This window comes from Montipora capricornis, chromosome 14, assembly GCF_036669925.1.
Source record: "Montipora capricornis isolate CH-2021 chromosome 14, ASM3666992v2, whole genome shotgun sequence".
In the NCBI taxonomy this organism is placed as follows: domain Eukaryota; kingdom Metazoa; phylum Cnidaria; class Anthozoa; order Scleractinia; family Acroporidae; genus Montipora; species Montipora capricornis.
Window position 1 is genome coordinate 8,264,698 of NC_090896.1, and position 18,561 is coordinate 8,283,258.

Genomic DNA, 18,561 nt, shown 5'->3' on the forward strand with positions numbered 1-18,561 from the left:
GAGTGGCCGGTCTCAAATGCGAAGATGTTCAAAATCTGACCATTTCACTAGAGCACATGTCACCAAATACCCTATACGTTTGGTTGAGCAAGTTCGTTTGTGAAGTGGCCAAGCAAAATGGAGAGCGTTATCTGCCCAAATCGCTTTATTTGTTAATTTGCGGGATTAACAGTCATTTGCGTGAGACGGGAGGAGAAGATGCATTAAACGTTCTCAACAAAGCTGACAAGAGGCAAGTAAACTGTTACGCCATAGTTGTGATTGATTAATAAACTTTGTACAAATTTACAAGACTTTATTAATTTAAAGCTAAGCATAATAATTAGGCGAGTGAGAGATCTTTATAAAAGTTAATCCTATTGATAATTCAACTAATTAAAAATTCATCAACCCCAGTCTTTCCCTGCTACCTATTCCATCCCTCCCCGTGAAGTCAGACAGTTGAACTTTATCGGGATTTACAAACCTACACATGTGACCTGTATAGTGCGTTTCTTTTTTTTTCTTTTTTTATTGTTGTTAAACAAAGAATGACATTAAGAGTAAACGTTACAAAAACAATTACCTCCACACCTACACACACAAATAAAAACATACCCACGCACACGGAATATGTTTACATAATAGGAGAAAAGAGGAGCTATTGGTTTTGAGAGGAGCGACCAATTATACTCAACAAGATGGGAATTACCTGTACAGTTGGAGAACTAGGTGCTGTTTTTTTTTTCCTTTTTTTTTTAAAGTAATAGTGGTTCCCATTTCGTTCGTGTTGTTGTCTCGTCCTTCTCTACTTTATAAATATATTGTAGATGTCGTAAGTATTCTTCGAAGTTGGCTTTCGTTCTTGGAATTTACACAGCCAGGTGAAATGTTTGCTTGTCAAAAAACAAAAGTTAATTTGCAAATTGTATTTAGAGGTATCTTGAATAGTGCGTTTCTGTTGTCTGTCACCCCTATGAATTATTAATGAATTTACAATTTCAGTTTACAGTGTCCCCCCAAATAGTGCTCCAGCGCTAGAACAACTAGTCACTTAAATAAAGTTCCTTTCCTTTCCTTTCCTTTTGGTAGAGCATTGCACGGCATCGTTCAAATCCCGTTTTAGCCACCTGAATTTCTCGGGTGTTTATAACAGGCAATAGACCGTTTTCGAATTCTCACGGCTGGACTGGATCTAGCATTAAATGGAGGCTAATGCGGGCAAATCTTTTCAAATGCAAATTAATTTGCCCGGATTAGCCTCCATTTCATGCTAGATCCAGTGCAACCGTTAGAATACGAAACTGGCCTATTGCTCAGTTAAATTGTCAAGATAAATGCGAGGAACACTCCTATCTTTCAATTTTATTTAGTTTTTCAAGTTGTACGCTTTGTGCTTGCTGCAACTTCAGGTCTACAAAGTGGTTACAAATGGAGGATACTAAGCTATTTCATTGCAAAGAACAAATCACTGTTATCCGTGAGGTGCTGTGGGTGCTTTATCGTGGAAACCAACGATCATTCATTCTTCTTTGCCCTGCGCTGTAGCATCCAGGGCTTCTCGTCACGTACAAAGAACTCATGGATGCTTCGTGCTTCTCTCTGAAAGTTCAGGTAAGATGAATGTTAAAACTTGTGTTTTCGTTTTCCTGATCAACCTTGGCTTAAAAGTTTCGAACTCTCGCCACTTCGGCCAGGTTTGTGTCTCTGAACAATACTGTCGAAGTGGAAGTTCAAGGTTTGGAAAAAAATTTTCAGTCTGTTTTTGTGCAAAAAAAAAAGAAAAGAGAGACAGTTTTTTTTTTGTTTGAGACACAATGAGGCATTTCCTCGGCCCTCGAAATTTTTTTCACCGTATAGACCACTGACCAAAACATCGCAGGAACTTTTAAAAGATTATCCTTCAAAATTTGAAACGTAAAATGAATGATGCGGAATGAAATCATCGGCACAAGAAGATTCGTAAAAATTTCGATTCTTATCGACCCCTCACAAATAGCAAGTCAGCGTATCCATTGTCAACAAAAGTAACTCAGCCAAGGTGCATATCACATTCCAACCTTTTCCTTCAACTGCATTCTTTTCGCAATAAGTCCAGTATTTGGTGGAGCTCCTCCTCCTCGTCCCTGGCAGTCAGTCTCCTCAATCAAACCGGCCATTACAAAGACAGCAACAAGAATGATGAGAGCTATTTTCTTCATTTTGATTGAGTGAAAACCGACGAATCTTGTCTTGTTTTGTGTGTCTGAAAGGTCTTCTTGTTTTCCTGAAAGGACAGAAATGTATTGTTTATTCTTCGTACCGCTTAATAATTTATTGCGTGTTTTAAAACAACGGCCTCGTGCTCACTGCTCATAGAGACCTTGGAGGCGCATGCGATTTTTAAAACCCAAAGACTGTACGTAGATGATAAGGTGAATCAGCAGTAACAAACCCCGATGCAAAGTGGTCACTATTTACCGCGATCTATAGTAAGAAAGATATGATAGGCATGGCATCTAGGCTGTAATTTACAGCGCGATTGCTGAACGGATACGTAAAAAATGAAGACTGCAAAACCTGCCCATGTTTGTGCGTTGTCGAGAAAACACATTTTGTACTGAGAACCCTAATACTGTGAAAACAATATTCATGCTGTATCTGTCTTTGATATTTTAACTCATCATTCAACGGAACCAGAGGATTGTAAATCAATTACATCTGGTTTTTGTACAATTCTAATTTGTCATGTTTCAAAACAACTCGGAAAGAAATAAAAGCCAAACTAAAACTCAGCCGTTATACCAAGATTTGTGTACCTAAGTGGCAAAAGTCATTTCACGATTTTATAACCATTGAAAGCAGGGCCGGACTGAAATGAATTTCAAGCATGGTAACAAAGCCTTTTTTTTAAAGTAATAGCTAGACCCTCCGTGAGGGTACACTGGGTTGCCTGTGGTACGTGCACCGTTCCAGACAATTTTTTTCAAGTTGGGGGGTCATTAAGAAGACCATTTAAGGGGTCACCCAGACCCCAGACCAGCAGAGGCCCTTTGGCTCACAGGTCCTCACACATTCGTACGACGAAACAGATCCTTTTCTGGGGTTAAAAACCTGGGTACCGGCCTGTTAATTAATCATTTGTAGAAAGAAGAAATTCCTGTCGTCTTTAGAAAAAATAGACACGCATTGCTTACGTTGGTAGTGAAGTAACACAGCGATTTATTCCATATAAAATGTCAACTGAGCTGTGTGTTGTCTTCCAGGAGGTTCAAGTTGTCCTTGCGTAATATGTACATGTAGCTCTAACAGTGCGCGATATTGTTTTGGTATTGTCTATCATTGTAGTGCCATGGTAGAAGTCTTGGGTAAATAGCCTGACAAGACATGTGGTTACTAGCAAAGTACTGAACCCAAAAAGATTGACGAAAATAAATAAGAAGTGAGAAACATATGCTTCTGGCCTGACATGCTGCTAATTTTCAAGCTCCCTCACAACTTCTTTTTACCATAAGTTTAAGCGTGCCCTCTGAGGCATCTGACAGCTTTGTAATACTAAAGTTTACTAAAGTGAAGCATTTGTGTCAAATGATGGCAAGATACCGGGTTTTCGTAAGTTTCTTTTTCTGTCAAGTGTTATAAAGTTTGACATCAAAACAAAGATCACAATCGCCCACCATTGTTTCTGCAAAGTCAAAAATTAACTCTCCAAGACGAGGTTATTTATCACCAGGTAATTCCATCATTTTGGAAATAGCAGCTACTTTATTATTCATCGACAATTTTTTGCTGATTTTGGGGCTCAGTTTGTTGAACTCAAGCTCGCTTCCACAGACCTGTTTATTTTCGTGACTTACGCGTTACCACAAAAATTCTTCCCGTATCACATTTCAACACATGTCTGCAAATTTGTTAAGCTCGAAAATTACACAACATGATAAGTTTACACATGCTGGAAATTTCACAGAAATCTTTTCCAGCGAAACAGTTATTGAAACAAACAACATATTTGCGGTTAAGAGGCAAGAAACCCTTGCTATTTCAGTTGCGTGCGTGCAAACGAAACACAATCACAAAACATACGCAATTAAATAAATTTCTGACAGTTCACATCAAACCCTTGACGGTAAATAATAAAAGAAAAAAGAAACAACAAGCTTTCATTCAAATAATTTTTCACTGTCACATTTCCAATTTGTTTTTACCTTTGCTGAGTTGAGTCTTAAAATGAATGTAACTTGCCGGACAACTTAGATGCGACTTCAGTAAACACAGTGATGTATTCAAGGCGTTCGATTCCTTCAGTGTTTGTTAAATCCATAAAATAATTGCCATTTGACTTCAGTGTTGTATATAGTACCAAGCTAAAGCTTACTTGATATACAACAGCGAAAAATGAAATTGTTGTCGAAGACCATTACTCGTCGCTTTAAAGATTCCAGGTATTTATTTTTCATCGGCTAAGTTGTTTATCCAATTGACGTTCCATTCTGGAGCTCCATAAGGGCATATTTTGTTTAAAGATGCTCTAAAACCCCATTTGCGTTACAATGACTTTCAACGCCATTCCAGGTTAATAATTAAATGTCCTCCCGTGTGCACCAGAGAAATCTACGCATTACCCCAGCCCCCTCAAACCTAACAAATACGCACAGAAGACTCTATGCACAAAGACACCACTAAGCAGGGGAGGGACAGGCAAGACTTTTACCGACACGGAAAAAAACAAAACGACGAAACGCTACACAGATTCCGACTGGGTTTAGCAACCTCATAAAAACTTATTCTACCTTATCATTCAACCTTGTCGGTAAGTCTTTTTAAATTAACGCTCATATATATTTAAATAAGCAAAATACAGCACTTGCTAGTTAAATCATGCAAAATAGCATATTTCTATCTATTTTGCCATAAAGGGATTATTAACATCCAATTTTCGGATGTTGGACCTTTTGTAATGATTTATGAGCGATAAACTGCAGCATACCCGTTCACCTATTTGCATATCAACCCGATGGGCAAATAAGATAAGTAGAATAATTAGAAGTCTGTGATTTTTGTGTAATCCATCGCTCTGTAGACTGGTTATAGAAGCTGAATATATTTGGACAAAAAAAATCCATAAACTCTAATTAATCTCAGTCTGCTTGCCCCCTAAATCAAGATGGCAGGGAAAATTGAGATCATTTCAATGGATGGATTAAATCTGGATACCCATACCAAAAACCATGGTGTTAAATTGCCAACCACGCGAACCTGTATTGTACAATCTGAAAAATGTGATTCGCTTCTGTCAGCGAAACTCGAATTTCGGTTTAACTGATAGAGACTGCATGAAAGTATTCTACCACTTCATTCAACCGTGTAGGTATGTGTATATATTTAACTATGCAAAATACCTTGCTCGCTTGCTTGCTACGGTTGCTAGCCATGACAATAGCAATGTTTCTTTCCACTTTGCCATAAATGGATTACTAACGGAAGTTCGGCTTTTTGTAATGATCTAACGTTCCATTGGGTAAACAAGATGAGTGGAATGACTAAACGTTGTGTGAAATTTGTGGAATCCATAACTTTATAGCGCTGTGTTAAAGAAGCTTACACTTGGCAATAATATCATAAATATTTTCTAATTTAATCTCTGTTTGCCCCTATCGCGCAGGTCAATGGATCGATTAGATAAGGATAACCATGCCAAGAAATGGTGGTGTTAAAATGTGAATCCCACAAAGCTGTATTGTACAATCTTAGAAATGTGATTCGCTTCTTTCAGCTAAACTCGAATTCCGGTTTAACTGATAAACTGCTCAGTTGTTCAATTACATCTCGACAATACTTGGAACTTACCTGCGTGTTTCGATGCGTGTTCGCTTTCTTTTCACTAAGCGGGACGTGAAAATGTCACTTCTTGTGAAGCACTAAAACGAAACAGCCAATAAGGTCACCAGAAAAAACACATCACGTACATGTGCTGATCAGGCTTATCTTGTTTTTCTCTATGCTAATGTGCTCCTCTCACAATTTGAACCTTTGAACCGGGACTCTAGAGGGACACGATTCTTGTGGAATGCTTTTTAAGCCGTTCAATAAACTCGCATACAGGTCGTGCTTTTCGGGTCTAAAAAACTACTCCTGTTCCTGTTCTTATGTTTCAGTTACTTATGACATTGAGCTAAAAACTCCCTTTTCGATACGGTGAGTGTTCTGGAAAAAGATCAATATTAATCCTCTATGGATAAATGGATATTCATAATGAACCAAAAACCACATGCCTGCACCCACTGAATGCCATTAGTTTAAACTTCCATGGTTATCAGGCTCATATAGATACAATGCAATTTTAGGTTTCCTTAAACTATAAAAACAACGTTATAAAGTAATATCGGATTCAGTCCCATCTGGAGGCTGCAGCCGCGGAGGGGAAAATCGATATGTAAACATGCCATAGCAACCATTTGGTATTTTTTTATTCGAATATGCATGGCTGGAGTTTAAACTAGAACGCGTTAATTTATTCGAAGCTTTGCGCCCAGCTTACCTGCGTGTTAGCTTTAAAGCCCTGGCCAAACGAAAGCGAGAGTTGAACCACTTGACAGTAGATGAGAGTGATCGAGAGTTGGCCGAACGAGAGCGAGAGTTCTCGAGAGTTTCACACACAAAAAAAGAGAGAGCCCGAGAGCCACCCTGGAAAACCCTTTCTGACGTAAATATGGCGACTAGCCAGCCGGTATATTCAGCTAGCCAGACAGGTAAGATGAACCTTGTGCGCAAACAAGCTTCTGCATGTTTCTTTCCACTTCCCTACTGTGATCGTCTTTGGAGCAAACATCCCAAAGGCAAGGCCTTGCCTCGTATAAGTCAATTAGTGCAAAAATTTCCTCGTGACTCCACTTTTTTTGAAAAGTCCTGGCGTTGCCCTTGGTCCCCGAATCCGACGCCATATCATTTTTTCCTTTTTTTTACCTGAACCCACTGAAAAAAAATCAGTAACTGCTGACCATAAATCTCTCGCTCAAACTCTCGTGCGCGGACAAAGGAGACAAAACTCTCGCCAACTCTCATGAAAAATTTGAGCAGGTTCAAATTCGATGAGAGTAGCCGAGAGTGGATGAGAGTATCTGGCCAAACCAGAGCGAGAGTTTCAACTCTCGCTCTCGTTTGGCCAGGGCTTAATTTTAGTTAGAAATTTTAACTGAGCTGGGCGTGAAAATGTCACTTCTTTTAAAACTCTGAAAGCTTAGGGAATAAATACGCCTTCTGAAATGAAACAGCCAATCAGGTAACCGAAAAAAAACATCACGTGCACGAGCTTTAAAAACTAATTAGAATTCTCTATATAAAGTATACTTATCAGGCTTATCTTGGTTTTCTCCTATGCTAATGCGTCTTTTAACGATTTTAACCTTTCATCGGACTCCAGAAGAAAGAAGGAATGTTTCGTTCAATAAACTCGCTCTTTCTTTGTCTCGTGATTTTGGTCAAGCTCTGAAATAAACACTTTCTTTAGCGTTGAATATTGTGGTAAAAATCAAATCGAAGGTGGTTCAGCGTTGTTTGTACTATCATTGTTCAGGGTTCCCCAGAGCCCTTCTCCTCCTTATTCAACTCGGACTCTGGCCACAGTGGCCAGAGTCCGTTTTCTTGGTGCTGACCAGAAGAAAAGGGGACTCTGGGGACGAGATTGGAGTTAATCCGCGCTTAATGGTCTCTTGATCCTTTCAAGTGCATGCTCGATCAGTTCAAATCGGAGCTGTTTTTTTTTTTATGTGACAAGCAATTGGCATTTTTCTCGCCTTTTTGTTATCATCTGCATCTACAAGTAGCTCTTAGTATTCTAGCTCAAAGACCTCCGACATCGTGTTGTAGAAACTAGTTAAGAAGAGATGTTCCCGGTTACACCAGGAATTGACCAGAGACAAGCACCTTTTAAAAGTAAATTTATCACTGTCATGTTTCGATGTGTTTGACCATACAGTGGTTCACCCACTGGATATTTCCGGGAACAGGTCAAATCGTTGTTTTCGGTGCTTCCCTGTAAATCTTGAACTTTGCAAGTCTGCAATCCAGGGTATAATCATTTGTATCAGTTTTAACTTCCTTGTTAATATAAAGAACGTTTTCACTTATTCATTCGAATTGTGAAGAGTGGGATGTTGGCTTGAAGACGGCATAAAGCATGAAGAGGAAGTGGCGCTGATTATTGTATGGAGGCACGAGCAACTGCTGACTAGTCGCTCTTAATTATGGTCTGCCTTCGTGGTCATTAAAGGCAGGTTATGCCATTTGGGTAAGTAAAAGTGCTTCGTAAACCACAACACCTCAGGCTTAACAAATAATTGTCTTTAGAGCTTATAGTTTCATCAAAGTTCGACGGTGAATCGTACAAGTTACAATAGGTTACAATAGGTGCAAGCAATATGTGGACACACAGATGTCAATGACGAAAGATGACAAACAAAAGAAGATAATGAGACATAATGTTTCTGCCATCTAACATGCCTGCCCTGACCACGAACGTTTCGCTAGGATTAAGTAGTTTGCATGGCCATTTTCATTCTTTGGGAGATCAGTTTAATAGGCGGCCTTACTCACCTGTTAGTTTGGAACCCACACATTGCTTGTAAGTCGTTTATTACTTTATTTTCTTGTTTCTTTTTTGCTTATTAGGGGCTATTTGTACGAACCCGATGATTTGATGGCTGTACAAGTAATACGCAAACTAACGATTGCGTTACAAGACAAGGCAAGGTTTGTCACAGCGATATTTTCATTCTTTTATGATTTGGTTTTCAAGAGCTTTTGATTTTCCCTAAGTAAATCTTGACGATGTTCAATGAGAGCTCTCACCTGGCTTGTCTCTTGATGGCTTGTCATAGTTCAGAAGGTACTAGAGTGTAGCCCAATCGCAAGGTTATGGGTTCGATTCCGTTCATTCCTTGATGTTTTGGACCTTTTTTGGCTTTTTCAGTCTTCCTTTGCAGTCGTTATGGACGAACGAACGAATGAATGAGCTGAGTTCACCATGAGTCATGCTAACGTATAATTCAAAATTTATTTCTATGATATAATTTCATCGCCTAGAGGTGTTTTTTAATGGTACAGGTAGAATGAAGGCCTCATTCTGTCCAACTTTTGTCCAAAAATAATATTCATACCCTCAACACGAAAGCTCCATGAGCTTATAACCTATTCTCGTCACCACAGGCTCGGATCTTATATCTGCGCATGATCCGAGGCTCTGGGAAACTCTATGGAGGAGAACATGCGCCGTAGGGTTCTTATAGCCAAACCCTTATGGTGCCTGCTCACTCCTCGTGCTAACATGAATGCACCAATCAGAGACGCTTTTCATTGTTTCGAGTTCTCCAGAGTCAGTTATGCCCAAAAGAGAACAGCTCTGTGGTCGAGATTAGAGCCAATCTCGTCCCCAGAGTCCGCTTTTCTTTTGGTCAACACTAAGAACACGGACTCTGGCCACATCCAAGGCAGGAAGTCCGCAAATCATGGACTTCCGGCTCATTTACGCACTCTCAGAAATTCAAAACAACAGCGGTTGTCAAAGGTTACAAAATGGACCTTCACTATGACTGCGCATAACTTAGAAGTGACCAGAGTCCGTGTTCTTGGTGCTGACCGAAAGAGAAGTGGTTTCTGGGGACGAAATTGGAGTTAAGGTGATTCCTTAGTAATAGAAGCTGTCGTAAGATTTTCTTTAAACTTTTCTCGGTTGTTCCCTACATCATGGTGATTCGAAATGTGCAATTTAAAAAAAAGGTCACCAAGCTCTTTGCGAGATATAACTTGCTCAAGTTACTCATTTAATCAGTGCGACTTCATCTATCAAGGACAAGTTTGTTCCTTCGGTTCCGGCTACGTTTTGCAGGAACAGGAAGCAAAGCTTTGACGTAATTCTTGAAATAACAAAACAGGTGAATTGTATTTGTCAAAAAGAATAATTTAATGTTTGTTTTATGGCACAGGCACACGTCTTGAAACGGCACTGCCTACAAATATTCCTCGGGTGCGTGATCTCGAGGAGGCAATTTTGTGTCTACGAGTGATGGCTATGCATACTTTTTTCCTGTAAAAGTTTTTTCTGGCGTAAAATTTTTAAATTTTTTTTACAGCACAAAGAGGATGAGTAAGAGAATAAAATTATGCCAAAAAAAAGATGGGTCACCAACCTCGTTTAGGAGAAAACAGTAAGCAAACCAAACTCGACCAGTCTACAACACGTCTCCCCGATAGCGCGGTTTCACTTTCACTGTCGGACTGAAATGTTCTTTAGCATCATTAATTAAGGCTATCACTCGACTTTTTGTTTTGCGAGAGTCTAAAGAATTTCTTGTTTTGCTCTTTACTACTGTGCTCTGAAAACGGCCATTCTCCTTTCTAGCGAGCTTTCCTGCACGAAAGGAAAGAAGACCTCGTTTAAGGTCCCCTCTATGCAACCATGCCCAGGTCTTCTCATTTCGTTCACTATCTGTTTGTCTGAGGAACTGACCATATAAGACCTTCTCTTACCACTCTGTTTTTCTCTCAGCTTTCCTTCGTTGTTTGAAGTCCTTTTGGGTTTCTAAGTCGTGGGTTACCAGTTCCCCTTCCTAGCTGCTTGAATCAGTTTCTCGTCATTGTGCAGGATGTAGTTTTGTAGCGAGTTCTTGGCCTATCCAATGCAGTCCTCCACTGATATTAGGCCTCTCCCTCCTTCTGCTCTTGGTACATATAAAACCTGGCTATCAATCCCTTGGGTTACGTGCTCTGTCCATTGTTAGGGTCTTTCTTGTTCTTGAGTCTAAACTTCTTAATTCCTTTTTGGTCCATCCAGTTAATTATACCACCAGCATACCTTACCAGGGGTACAGCCCAGGTGTTGATTCCTTGTATTAGGTTTCTGCCATTCAGTTTGGATTTTCCCAGCTTTCGGACACGCCTTAGATATTCTTTTCGAACTTTCTCTTCCATCTGACTATGGAACATTTCACCTGCTTCAATATCTCCAAGGTATTTATAACCTTCACCCTCTTTCAGTGCTTTGATTTCATTGTCGTCAGAGAGTTGTTTACTATCTGATTCCACTAGCTTGCCTCTCTTTAGGACTAGGACTGCACATTTTTCTATTCCGAACTGCATACCGAAGTCGTGACTGAAGATTCGCACCGTCTGTGATAGGGAATCTCCTTGAAAGATGATTATGATTATGATTATTATCCCTACAAATCAATATGGTAGTGGAAACCGTGAGAAGGTCTATTTTACCCATTAGAACTTGATACCCATACCAAAGAGACGGTCTTATACTGCGAACCAAGTTAACCAGATGGCCTTAACTTGAAAACCTAGAGAAGCTGTGTTGTATGATATTTGAAAATTTGATTCGCATCTGTCAGCGAAACTCGAATTCCGGTTTAACTGATAGAGACTGTGTAGCTCTTTAGTTAGATCTCGACAATACTTGCAACTTACCTGCGCGTAAGCACTTGGGTTAGCAATTTTCACTGAGGGCCTGTAAATATTACTCACTTGTTTAAAGGAACTGAATAATGTGCATAGCTGATTTTTAACGACGCGTTAATATATTCTACATTTACGCCCAATGAAAGTTTTGTCAAAATAAATAATGGCTTTTTTGTCACAATTTGTCGAGTTAGTTATCCGTTCAACAGTAAAGATTCAATTGGGTAAATCTATTTGCAAATTAGTGCTTAGTGGTTACGTGATTCGTGAAAGTACCTGCTTAGTTCGAACTGTTGTCGTAATCGGTACCAGTCTCATAGGGATAAAATCCCGGGAGGGGGGGGGGGTACTTCCTTATAAGAAGCTAATAGGATGTGCCCCTGGATGGGGTCGCATTTTCAGGAATGGATGGACTATAATGGGGTTACATTTTTAGTAGAGTTACTAGAATGGGGTAGCACATTTTCAGGACTTCTGGGATAAGAAAACTCTGGTAAGCAGGGATTAAAAATAGGAAGATCCGCTGTTCGTGCTGTTGTTTTAATATTTAACAGTCGGCTCGCACTGAGTGCTAAATAATTTTATTATAATTGTTTTTTATTAAATTTGTTTTTATCCATGTAAGAAACTATTCGCGTTAACGAAGAATGTTTGCATTTCAACTATTTATGATATAGTACGTTTGTAAATATTTACGGCTAGCAAATGTACCAGAATGTTTGTATACTGTAGGTGAAAAGTAAAGTGTTCTACATTCAATTTAACAAACGTGTCAATTCATTTAAGGATGATCTAATGACAGGGCTTTATAAGGTTGAGGCATAATCAGAAAGTGACTGAGTTGGGATAGCGAAACGACATTTGCTCAAAAGTGACTAAGATGGGCTCTATGATTGGCCACAGAATAGACTATAATGGGGTAGGGGTTCGGAGAGGACAGCGGCACATACCCAGCAAAAATTGACTCAAGTACTCCCCCAGGGGATAAAATGCACTTGCATTCGTAAGATTTGTGTATCTAAGTGGAAAAAGTCGTTTCTCGATTTGATGAGCCTTATAAAACATTTCGTTATAAAAAACTGCGATAAAATGTTTTTAAACATACTGAAAGCCAAAAAGTTATTAAAAACGATGACGTTTTGACGCTGTGTCAACGACTTTTTGAAAGCAAAAAAGTAAATAATGGAAATTGATTATAAATGCTAAAGCCTTGTTTACACTAGCAAGTTTTCCTTGACAGGCCCATTTCAAGGAAACCTTTCGTATGTGTACAGCAGCTTACAGCTGGCAAGTTTTCCTTGACAAGTGTTGAAAACATGGAGCCGTTTTTATTAAGGGACAGCAAAAGCGTTTTGTTTTGGGAGCTGCTGCAAGCTAGTCACCAGATCAAGAAGAAGAAGAGGAAAAAGAAAAAGTCATGGGTTTCGTCCGTGGGCGTTCGAGAGACAAAGGGAACCCCAATGAATAGTAACTGAATAATCTTGGGGAGGGGAGGACGCTGAAAAATCTAGGGGAGTTAAGGGCTACAAATCCCGGAAACTTCATGAATTTCTTGCGGTTATCTCTGACTCTTCTGGTTGACACATGACTTTTTTGATAGACAAACTTAGTTTCTTCACTTGCCTTTTTGCTGTTTAAGGTCTTAGCTATCCGGGCTAGGAACTAAATATCCCAGAAGGCCTTGGCGATTCCTTGACAAGTTGACTTGTCAAGAAATTTACGCTAGCAAATATCGCCCTTGACAAGTGCCCTTGTTGAAAAACTAGCATGCCAGGTTTTGAACACTGAATTCGAAACAAAGGTCTATAACTGCTCTGCTCATACACGATAACAAACACACTAATAAACGTTATATAATTACTAACCCTCATGAAATCCTACTGTTCTATCCTTGATTTAATGCAGTGCATTAAATCAACGATTGCAGTCTTTAATTAAAAATGCTAAAACAGCTGTTTGAGGAAAACGAGAAGGTGGGGGGAGGGGGGGTCATTAAATTATCAGGGATATTATGTCATTACTAAACGTGCTCCATCCAACAGGATGCAATAATTTTAATATTGCAGCCTGGACGCTGTCGTATTAAAAATATTGCAGTTATTTTAGAACTTTGTCAACAGCACCGTTAAGGTCTAACTCTCGTTTATAACGCTGCCTGCCTCAGTAATTATCTATTAAAAATCGGTCTATTGGAAACAACGTTGTAACGTGATCGTGCATGCTTTTTCTCATTCCTCTGACAAAGACGCTTTGGACACAGAGTGTGGAAAATTATTCTCAATTTTTTTGCGATCAGATTATCCTAAGAGCTTGATCGATTTCACTATTAGAAATCATTTTCATTCCTACTGGCACTCAGTCTTGTGATAGCACATCCAGTGTAAGTTCAGTTAGAATTATTCTGCTCTTTAAAGATCAGGCCCCCGGGTCAGGCCCCAGTCACGGTTCAAACGATGGATAGCGCTATCCACCGGATAGTATGTCATGTTATTTTATCGCGATTTTTTTTATAACGAAATGTTTTTCAAAAGAAACTTTGAAAGTTGTGAAATCAATAGGGAGCAAGATGTCGAGATCTTTTTTGATTAATTAAAATAAAAATGATTCGTATTACTCTATTCACCCAGGTCGTTATGTGTTTTTAAATTAACTCTTGCATTTAACTTTGAAATTTCTTTACTATGTTTTCATTTAGGGATTCTTGAACATCCAATTTTCGTTTGTTTGGCCGTTTGTAGTGGATGAACTTTCCGATGGGTAAATGAGATAAGCATTTGTATGAAAAGTTGGGAAAACGCCACTTTGTGGGGATACATTTACTGTAGTTTCATCTACATGTGAATGCCCTACAAATCAATATGGTGGTGGAAAACGTGAAAAGGTGTATCAAGCCATTAGATCTGGATACCCATACCAAAGAGAGGGTCTTATCCTGCGAACACAGTTAATCTTATATAAACCTAGAGAAGCTGTGTTGTATATATTTGAAAATTGAATTCGCATCTGTCAGCGAAACTCGAATTCCGGTTTAACTGATAGAGACTGTATAGGTCTTTAGTTAGATCTCGACAATACTTGCAACTTACCTGCGCGTAAGCAGTTGGGTTAGCAATTTTTACTGAGGGCCTGTAAATATTACTCACTTGTTTAAAGGAACTGAATACTGTGCATGGCTGGTTTTCAATGATGCGTTAATTTATTCTACGTTTACGCCACAATGTAAGTTGTGTCAAATAAACAGTGGTTTTTTTGTCACAATTTGTCAAGTTAGTTATCCGTTCAATCGTAAAGATTCAATCAGGTAAATCTATTTGCAAATTAGTGCTTAGTAGTGACGTGATTCGTGACAGTACCTGCTTAGTTCAAATTGTGGTCGTCATGGTTGCCAGGCTCACAGGGATAGAATTTTCTACCGGTTGAAAATTCGTGCTTGAGCTACAGTCATTTTATGTACAACACTCACCCCATCCCCAGCGTCACTCGTAACCATGGAGCTGTTCGAGAAGCCGCTGTGGGGATGGGGTAAGTGTACATGAAATGACTGTACCTCATCGGGTGGAGTTAATTTGACCTCGGACTCAAGCTCCGTGTCCTCAAATTCTCAACGGCTTTATGTAGTGACGCGAGCTTGGGCTGCCTATGTTATTATAGTGTATTTTTAGACTCCAGGGCCCGGTTTTTCAAAAGCTGATTAACGCCAATCCCAATTTAAAAATTTACAAAGGAGTTTATTTCTCCCCTCCCAAATGTTGTTCAATGCTGATATTCAACAAAACCTTACATTAGAAGAGGTCAATTTTGAAAAACAAAATAAGCAAAAGAAACTTTCACCAAAAATTTAAAACTTTAAGGAAAAGTTTACGCTAATCCTAGATTAAGTTAATCGGCATTCGAACAACCGGGCCCAGGACCGTATGTGCTCAGATAAAATACCCTTATGGAATAGAATGGAAAACTTGATTTGTGCACGGCAATTTCACCAGTATGGCGGGCATTCATGGGCATATTATGGGCATACATACACGGGTCTATATGGGTATACAGGAGTGAATATTTGTTTCAATATACAAAAAATTAAATACACTACAATAAGGGATACATGAAGAACCTGCAAAATTCCAAGATTGCGGCCAACTCGAGAACTGCATCGCACTGTAGAAAAGCTCGAAATGATAAAGGTATATTCATCTAAATGCCTCAGCATGTTGATATAGTATTCAAGTTGACCAATAAATGATTTTTAGGGGCACTCCATTGAGGTACCCCTTGGAGTAGGGCTCCGCGTTTTGTTTCTTCTCCCAGTAATAAACACGTAATATTCTAGCTCAAAGACCTCCGACATCGTGTTGTAGAAATTAGTCAAGAAGAGATGTTACACCAGGAATTGACCAGAGACAAGCACCTTTTAAAAGTAAATTTATCACTGTCATGTTTCGATGTGTTTGACCATACAGTGGTTCACCCACTGGATATTTCCGGGAACCGGTCAAATCGTTGTTTTCGGTGCTTCCCTGTAAGTCTTGAAATTTGCAAGTCTGCAATCCTGGGTATGATCATTTGCATCAGTTTTAACTTCGTTATCAATATAAAGAATTTTTTAAACTCATTCATTCGATTTGTGAAGAGTGGGATTTTGGCTTGAAGCGGCCTCAGACTTAACAAATAGCTGTCTTAGAGCTTACAGTTTCATCCAAGTTCGACGGTGAATCGTACAAGTTACAATAGGTGGTTTCCAGCCAATATCTAGACACGCAGATATCAATAACGAAAGATGACAAACGAAAGATGGCAAACGAAAGAAGATAATGTTTGTGTCATCTAACATGCCTACCATGACCACGAACATTTCGCAAGAATTAAGTATTTTCCAGGTTCTCCGAGTTTCCTGGGTCTTGGGAAGACGGCCATTTGTCTTCTTCGTGAGATGGGTTTAATTGGCGGCTTTACTCACCTGTTAGTTTGGAACCTACACATTGCTTGTAAGTGGTCGTTTATTACTTTTAACTTGTTTTTTTTTTTTTTTTTTTTTTTTTTTTGCTTATTAGGGGCTATTTGTACGAACCCGATGATTTGGTGGCTGTACACGTAATAAGCAAACTAACGGTTGCCTACAATACCAGACAAGGTTTGTAATAGCAATATTTTCTTTCTCTCATGATTTGGCTTTCAAGAGCTTTTGATTTTTCCCTAAGTAAATCTTGACGATGTTCAATGAGAGCTCTCACCTGGCTTGTCTCTTGATGGCTTGTCATAGTTCAGAATAACAAGAGTGAAGCCCAATCGCAAGGTTATGGGTTCGATTCCGTTCATTCCTAGATGTTTTGGACCGTTTTGGCTTTTTCAGTCTTCCTTTGCGTCATTATGAATGAATGAATGAAATGAACGAACGAACGAGGGAAATAGTCAACTTCTTCTATAGAGTTGAAACGCAGCAAATGGGATCTCCTCACATTCATGCATTCTGCATCGCCCACAATGCCGCGACATATCCGGGACTTTTCCGCGCTTTGTAGCGCTAAATTCGAAAGTTAATTCCGGAATTGTACAGAAAGCAATAAAGAAAGTTGGCCGAATGCAGGTAGAACCGCATGAAAATTCTTCCCTTACGGGATAACTGTTCAGTTTACAATCAAGAATTCATATGCCTTTTGTTGTAAAGAGGTTAATAAAGAAAATGTGACTGTTTCTAGGGCGGTGGTTCACTTTGAAGTGTTATATTTTTTTTGGCCTCAAAAGTAGCCATTTCGGCATTTTGTTTGTATGGCTTTGACAATTTCAGAAGAAAATTTCGATAAACAAGGGGTGAGGAAACGATTACTCTAAGATCGCCCTGCCAAATTTTCGCGGAATTCCGACCGGTAGAAGTTTTTTTTCCCCTTTCCTGCAACCAACCCACGAAACTGTGAGATCAAATGCAAATTTGCCCTTGCAAATTTCCTGCGGGGATTGAGTTGTCTTTTAAACTTCTCGCGAGGGTTTAATTAATTCATAGTCCCGCCCCCACAAATAACGTTGCACTCGTCACATTAAAGAGTTATTAAAAGGTAGTGCGACCCAGCGAGGTGTGACTTTTTAAAATGAACTTTAATTCTATGATCGTGGTCGTTTACAGTTTGCTGCATTTAGCGCATTTATGAACACCCGTTAAGTGCCTTCAAAGTATTTTACTTATAATAAACATGTCCCTGATGAGTTAACGATAAAATACTAAATTGTCAAAATGCTCTGTTCATACGAAAGGATTGGCATTGTAATCAGTTACTGATGCGGGAAACTCTGAAGTTTTACCACATCGATCGGATCCCTTTTGATGAGAAGAGACGCTTCTCTACGCTTCTATGCTTCTCTACTGTCTCTTCGTTTTGAGATGTCGTCTTTGAAAGAAATGCAGAAGATTGATCGGGAGCTCGTAGAATCCCCCCCCCACCCCCCCCCTCCCCATCAATAACAGAGTTGGTTACATCGTGAAAAAGATACGAAAAGTAACCAGTGACAAAGACCGTTACTCTATGAGATCTGGTTATTGGTGCAGCGTTGCGCTTCAGCCAGAGGAAATTGTGCAAGGACCAAGAGAAGTCGTCGACGAGCTAAAAAAAGAGAGAGGAAGAACTGATTAATGAAAATCAGAAACTGAGTGAGGAGACCGAAGGTAAAATACTACATTTTACTAAATCAAAATTTAGCCTTTTTCACAGGTCTATTTCAATGAGTGTCAGGTTGTGTTGCCCCATCGCCTTGTCGCCCAAAGTTACGTCGCCCCAACATCCGAGTTGTGTCAACATCGAAGTTGTGTCGCCCGAACTTAACTTATTCGCCTTTTTCACGCCCCGCCATCTTTGAACATACGTCACTGGTTTCTGAATCAAATCGAGGTTCTGCGTGTTAGAAAACATGGTGGAATTCGCAGAGAGTGAGCATCCTGACTTTTGGCATAAGAATCTTAAAACGGTCCCGAGGTTTTCTACGTCTTTTATAGATAAATTTGCAGCGGACCATCTTCCCATCAAGGCTACCCTCATTAGAGGTTACAAGTTCTTTTATGAAGATTATATTCACGATGATGAAGGTGAGAATCGGTTCTTCAGTTTTTATTTTTTCATTTAATTTCGACACTAATTTAGGCTTACTTGTCTTCAAGTTTATTTA

The 18,561-nt window shown here is 39.4% G+C and overlaps 1 long non-coding RNA gene across 3 annotated transcripts; it reads right to left on the reverse strand.

The window, feature by feature from the left end:
* Positions 1 to 1,331: 1,331 nt before the first annotated feature.
* Positions 1,332 to 14,535, reverse strand: LOC138032829 (uncharacterized). Of its 3 annotated transcripts, none has more exons than XR_011128474.1 (4): positions 14,502 to 14,535; positions 5,806 to 5,876; positions 2,040 to 2,245; positions 1,332 to 1,581 (listed from the first exon to the last, which is right to left on the reverse strand). It is a non-coding gene; the product is annotated as an uncharacterized lncRNA (long non-coding RNA). The 3 variants fall into 3 exon arrangements; XR_011128473.1 differs by lacking the exon at positions 14,502 to 14,535 and adding an exon at positions 6,497 to 6,606; XR_011128472.1 differs by lacking the exon at positions 14,502 to 14,535 and having other exon boundaries at positions 5,806 to 5,948.
* Between the last annotated feature and the right edge of the window lie 4,026 nt (positions 14,536 to 18,561).